This window comes from Ranitomeya imitator, chromosome 4 (genome assembly GCF_032444005.1).
Source record: "Ranitomeya imitator isolate aRanImi1 chromosome 4, aRanImi1.pri, whole genome shotgun sequence".
Lineage (NCBI taxonomy): Eukaryota > Metazoa > Chordata > Amphibia > Anura > Dendrobatidae > Ranitomeya > Ranitomeya imitator.
In genome coordinates, this window is record NC_091285.1 from 12,952,113 (window position 1) to 12,959,201 (window position 7,089).

General features: G+C 41.5%; 1 pseudogene; it reads left to right on the forward strand.

Annotated features, from left to right (window-relative positions):
- Positions 1 to 934: 934 nt before the first annotated feature.
- Positions 935 to 4,772, forward strand: LOC138675087 (E3 ubiquitin/ISG15 ligase TRIM25-like; annotated as a pseudogene).
- The last annotated feature ends 2,317 nt before the right edge of the window (positions 4,773 to 7,089 follow it).

Consider the following 7,089-nt stretch of genomic DNA (forward strand, 5'->3'; position numbering starts at 1 on the left):
CGATAGTAATTTGCAAAATCCAAATGGGCCTGGATAAGTGCTGGTGTGATCAGGGGGACCTTGCATGCCCTGCAAGATTTTAATCCATGATGGTGTAGTGTGTCACTAATGGTAAAGTTTGAGACTGTGGTCCCAACTTTCTTCAGGTCTCTGACCAGGTCCTCCTATGTAGTTCTTTGCTGATTCCTGATCTTTCTCAGAATCCTCCTTATCCTACAAGGTGAGATCTTGCATGGAATCCCAGACCAAGGAAGATTGACAGTCATCTTGTTTCTTCCATTTTCTAATCATTGGCCCAATAGTTGTTACCTTCTCACCAAGCTGCTTGCCTTGTGTCTTGTAGCCCATCCCAGCCTTGTGCAGGTCTACAATTTTTTCCCCTGTGTTCTCAGACAGCTCTTTGGCCTCGGCCATGGTGGAGAGGGTGTAGAGTGATTGAGTGTGTGGACAGGTGTCTTTTATACAGGTAACAAGTTAAACCACGTGCAATTAATAAAGGTAATGAGTGCACAGTAGGAGGCTTCTTAAAGAAAAGCTAATAGGTCTGTGAGAGGCAGAATTCTTGCTGGTTGGTTGGTGATCAAATACTTATTTCATGTAATAAAATGCAAATGGATTTGGTTAAAAATCATGCAATGTGATTTTCTGATTCTTATTTTTAGTTTCTGTCTCACAGGTGAAGTGTGCCTACGATAAAAATTGCAGACCTCTCCATTCTTTATACGTGGGAAAACTTGGAAAATCGACAGTGTGTCCAATACTTATTTTCCCCACAGTATATAGTTGCTATTTAAAACAAACTTCTATATGTTCTGTTCCCATCTTGCAGATTATGGAGTTAATACTTTCAGCGACAGGTTGTGCAATGTCATATTTCAGGGAACACGCCCTATAACATACATTTTCAGTTTCCTTTCTTGTAAATCCTGAAACCATGGCGTCTGCTATTCTGAGAGAAGAGCTGGAATGTTCCATCTGTCTGACCCTGTATACAGATCCTGTAACCCTGAGATGTGGACACAACTTCTGCCGGGTCTGTATTGATCGGGTCCTGAATACACAGGACGGATCTGGAGATTATTCCTGTCCTGAATGTAGAGAAGAGTTTCCAAAGCGGCCGACACTGATGAGGAACATAACTCTGTGTAATGTAGTGGAGAATTTCCGGTCTACTCATCCACATCAGGAGGAGATCACCGGGATCTGCTGCACTTACTGTATTCACTCTCCGGTACCTGCTGTTAGATCCTGTCTACACTGTGAGGCTTCTCTGTGTGATCAACACCTGAGAGTTCACAGTAAAGGAGCAGAACACGTCCTCACTGAGCCCAGCACTTCTCTGGAGACCAGGAAATGTTCTGTCCATAAGAAGATCCTGGAATATTACTGCACTGAGGACGCTGCTTGTATCTGTGTTTATTGTACAGCAGGAGAACATCGTGGCCATCAGGTAGAGATTTTGGATGAGGCCTCAAGGAAAATAAAGAAGAAATTGAGAATTATTTTGCAGAAAATAATCACAAAGAAAGAGAAAACTAAGAAAAGAGTCCAGCATCTGGAGGAGCAGAGGAGAAAAGCTCAAGAAAAAGCATCTGGAGAAGCCAAGAGAGTCACTGCCCTGTTTACAGAATTCAGGAGACGGGTGGACGACCTGGAGAAGAAGCTCTGAGTGACCTCTCCAGGCGGGAAGAGGAAGAATTAATGTCACTGTCTGATGTGATCCAGAAGCTGGAAATAAAGAAGGACGAGCTGTCCAGGAAGATGAGGCACATTGAGGAGCTGTGTAACATGACGGATCCACTCACTGTCTTACAGCATCCAGACACCGGTGACTTGTGTGATCCTGAGGAGGAAGGTGATGAGGACACAGGAGGACATGATGGAGGTGATGAGGACACAGGAGGACATGATGGAGGTGATGAGGACACAGGGGGACATGATGGAGGTGATGAGGACACAGGGGGACATGATGGAGGTGATGAGGACACAGGAGGACATGATGGAGGTGACGAGGACACAGGAGGACATGATGGAGGTGATGAGGACACATGGAGGCATGATATACGTGATGAGGACATGGGGGGAAATGATGGAGGTGTGGATAAGACACATAATGTGGATGCAGTTACAGGGACATTTCTTGCAGGTTTCTCTGATATAGTGACTTATCTACAAACTATTGCACCCACACAACCACAAGAAATGAGACCACAAGCCTCCAGGGCCCCATCTGTGGCCAGTTATATACAAGATTTATCTTTATTAGGTATAAAATATGGGATTGACGATGCAATAGTGAATATTAGAAGTGGTGTGGTCAAAGTAATGCCTAGAAATTCGGTAGGGATCTATGGGGAGGGTCCTGCAGACATATTCCTGTATGTAAACACGGCTGCTAATAATCTCCGTATATCAGACGACCTGAAAACTGCGACCTGGACAAGAATAACACAGAATCGTCCAGAAACAGCAGAGAGATTCCTGTATAATCAGGTGATGAGCGGGAGGAGATTTACCTCAGGACGACATTACTGGGATGTGGAGATCAGTTGGTCAGGAATAAGCTTGTCAATGGACCCAAGAGATAATTGGTGTATAGGGATGTGTTATCGCAGTATAGACAGGAGGGGGCCTCTGTCATTCATTGGAAATGATAAGAAGTCCTGGGGTTTGTATGGATTGCGGTTGCTCTATATTAAATATTGTGAAGTGAGACATGACAATAATAAGATCCCATTACCTCACAAGATCTCCAGTGATCGGGTCAGGATATGTCTGGATTATGAGGCCGGGCAGTTGTCCTTTTATGAGCTGTGTGACCCCATCAGACACTTACACACCTTCACTGCCGCCTTCTCCGAGCCTCTACATGCTGTGTTATATGTATGTGGAGATTCTATAAAGATATTGGGGAGCAACTGTGAGAAACCATCGTCCTAGAAGAAATCTACCCAGCGGCTGGTGACATCAAGGGGGGCAGAATCTAAGATTAGTGGAGTGTTCAGCCAGTAGAGTAGTCTCATGAAGAAATTGTTTTCTTAGGCTCTATTTTTTTTTGTTACCAATTTTTAGTAAAGCCAAACAACCTAAGATCATTTTGTTAAGGTTCTTAAGAGACTTTTGGTCAAACAAATGGTCACAATAAAATGATTGGTGACCACAACTATCATATAACCTCAATATAACCCTACTAAAAAGCTGCAGGCAATTATGAATAGAGATAGCGTAAAAGTCATCCCACCTCGACAAGGTGGACCTGAGTCGGAACAGTTGGTCTGATTTGGGTTCACCTTGTTACGGTGCGATGGCTTTTACGTTTTTTGTTCAAAACATTGATAACTAAGTCCCCTGTATTATTTACTTACTACAGATTGTTTGCTCATTTTGTTTTTATCTTAGGTTTATCAATGTTTCTTCATTGCTGATCCCAATCAGTCCCCAAACTTTTCTATTTACAATATTGTGATCAATGGCCGCCACATCATCATTGTAGCCTTGGTATCATTTGTCGTTTGTTCTGATGGAGATAGGAGTGTGGAACGTGTGGCGCTGAATGCTATGACAGCCTAGGGTCTGCTGAAGACCTCCATGCCGGTCATGACTGAGCTCCATGGCTGGAGTGCATAGGAGATCATGATTTTTGATATATGCAGCAATACTGTGGTATATATGTATATAGTTCAAGCAATTAGACAATTGCAGGTTTAAGTCCCTTAAGACGACCATAAAATACAGTGAGAATGTTAAAAAACATTTTTAAAAAAGTAAAAAAAACATAAGTCTCTTTTTTCCTATTAAAAATGAAGAAATAAAAAATGTAAACAATACACATATGGTATGTCCACATCCATAAAAGTACGATCTATCAAAATATAAAATTAATAAACCCGTTTTGTTTAATAAAAGCACCAAAATTGCATCTTTTCGGTCACAGGAAAAATGCAATAAGAGGCGATCAAAACATTGTATCTACCACAAAATAATAATGATGATAAAAAGTCATCTCCGGAAGCAAAAAACAAGCTGTCACATAGCTCCATCGACTATAAATTGAAAATGTTAGAGGTCTCGGAAAACAGTGACAGTCAAATTTTTTCCCCCAAATTTCAAAAATAAATTTCACCATGTAAGTGATAAAAAAAGTGGATTTTTTTTATCACCATAAACACACTGAACTGGAGAAAGACGCTTTTTTTTTCCTGAATTTTTTTTTACGATGAACTAGAATCTAATAGAACATGTACTCATTTCAGTCTATGGAGCTGTTCACATGTCCAAAAAATCATGGCGACATATAAATTTATGATTCAAGTCACAGATTAACATTATCAAGACAAGTCTATGTGAAAATCGTAGACATCACATGGATGGCGTCTTAACATTGCAATGTATGGGAGAAGCGTTGTCATATGTGAAAATCACTGATGAAAAATTCTGATAGTAAAATCCGACCCACTGATGAAAATTGGATAAAAAATACTGATGACACTTTGGAAAGTCACTGAATTCTAAATGAAGCCTAAGGCTGTGATCACATGAGCCATTTTTGCGTTCTTAAAAATTACAGTAAAAGTTTTGGTGGTGGGAAAATGCTATACTTTAGCAAGATATAGCCCCTGCCACAAAATATATGTTGGGTGAAGGCATAAATGTGAACCTAATGAATTAATGAAATGATGCATATAATAATGTAAATGGTGATTTGCAATAAATATTATCATCTAATAAAGGTTTTATTGGAGTAAATTACTTATATTATTAAATAAAACATTACTTGATGATTTTGTTCATCCTTTGCACCTAATTCAGGATGTCATGTGTAGTTTCACAGGATAAAATATAGGAATAATTTTGAATGATTTTGTGGTATAATCGCTATTCACTTACAGTTTTGTGTACTGGTAGATGATTTTGTGTATGAGTATATATATATATATATATATATATATATATATATATATATATATATACACAGTAGGGAAAATAAGTATAGTCAGCCACCAATTGTGCAAGTTCACCCACTTAAAAATATGAGAGAGGCCTGTAATTGACATCATAGGTCGACCACAACTATAAGAGTCAAAATGAAAAAAACAAATCCAGAAAATCACCTTGTCTGATTTTGTCTTTATTTTTCAAATTATGGTGGAAAATAAGTATTTGGTCATTTAACAAAAGTTCATCTCAATATTTTGTTATATTGTGTTATATCCTTTGTTGGCAATGACAGAGGTCAATCGTGGGAGAACTTGCACAATTGGTGGCTGACTAAATACTTTTTTCCCCACTGCAGAAAAACTCACACCTCTAGGCAGCTTAGCTTGTACCAAGGCCTTCCAGCCACAACGAACCCTGCTGGGAGTCCAAGCTGTTTAACTGCTTCAAACAAATCCCCTCCAGACAAATGGGAGCCATAATTTCATAAGGAATGATGGAGATATCATACTTTCTAGCTGTATACCAGTTACATTTTTGAGAACTTGAGAACGGGCCGAACGCCTGCCGGGGTATCAAACTGTTCTAACACCCCGGAGTAGGGACTTACATAGGACAGCTAGTAGTAGCCAGGAAGCAAAGCCGTGTTTGGTCTCCAATTGTAACTGGGGTCCGGACAAATCTGATGGCACCAAAACCGCCTCCATGACTTTCCATTGAGAAGTTATATTCCTTTATAGGTTTTGGAGTTTCAACTACCAGAGCCAAAGGGAGGGAAATTAGGACCATCCTGGGTGAGGGGGTGAACAAACAAGGGGTTAAGTGCTCATATTGCTCACACTGAGCAACTTTCCAACGAGAACGACAGCGATCCGTGACGTTGCAGCGTCCTGGATAGCGATCTCGTTGTGTTTGACACACAGCAGCGATCAGGATCCTGCTGTGCCATCGCTGGTCATTGCTGAAAGTCTGGAACTTTATTTGGTCGTCAGGTCGGCGTGATTCGTCCTGTTTGACAGCAAAAGCAATGATGCCTGCAATGTTTCTTCATGGAGCGAACAATCAGCGAGAACGATAAGTACGTCACTGGATCGCTCCTGCATCGTTCTGCGTTGCCGGTGTTTGACGTCTCCTAGCGACCTAAACAGCGACGCTGCAGCGATCGGCATCGTTGTCTATATCGCTGCAGCGTCACTAAATCTGATGGTACCTTTAGGCTTGGCCCTTTGTTATTCTCTAAGGGAGGTCACACCATGTATTGTGTTGGAAGAAACTGGAAAAGGCTGGCACCCCCACACCTCCCATGTGGCTGCCAGATTCAAGGCCTAACATGATGGTGACTTGTGTATCATCTGAGTATACTTGTTGTAATACCACCTGTATTTGCATATCTGACCATTGTACATGTATATCTATTCTATATATAGTGTTTTCTCTAGTGTGCCCTTAAGGCGATTAAATATATAACTTAACCTTGGGCTGCTCTTTTATGTCGATCCACAAAACACGTCTGGTTTCTCAGTTTAACATCGCACGCTACCGGGGCTGGTTTCTGGCCAGATATAATCCCCTTAATGGATTGGACTTGTATCTTAGGAAGAACTGGTGGTGATCCTATAGAGCTGGCAAGGCTCTGTTTCACTGGTGTAAGTGAAAGGGTCTCTCAACCTTTCAGGGATGTGAGAGATTGTTGTACCACGACAGGAGATGCGTGGGCCATCCTCACTTAAGGTACCTTCACACATAACGAGATCGTTAACAATATCGTTGCAACGTCACGCTTTTTGTGACGTAGCAACGATCCTGCTAACGATCTCGTTATGTGTGACAGCGACCAATGATCAGGCCCCTGCTGGGAGATCGTTGGTCGCTGGGGAATGATCAGGACCTTTTTTTGGTCGCTGATCACCCGCTGTCATCGCTGGATCAGCGTGTGTGACGCCGATCCAGCGATGTGTTCACTTGTAACCAGGGTAAATATCGGGTTACTAGGAGTAGGGCCGCGCTTAGTAACCCGATATTTACCCTGGTTACCATTGTAAAAGTTAAAAAAACAAACAAACACTACATACTCACATTCCGATGTCTGTCACGTCCCCCGCCGTCAGCTTCCCGCACTGTAGTGTTTTTTTTGTTTTTTTTTACTTTTACAAT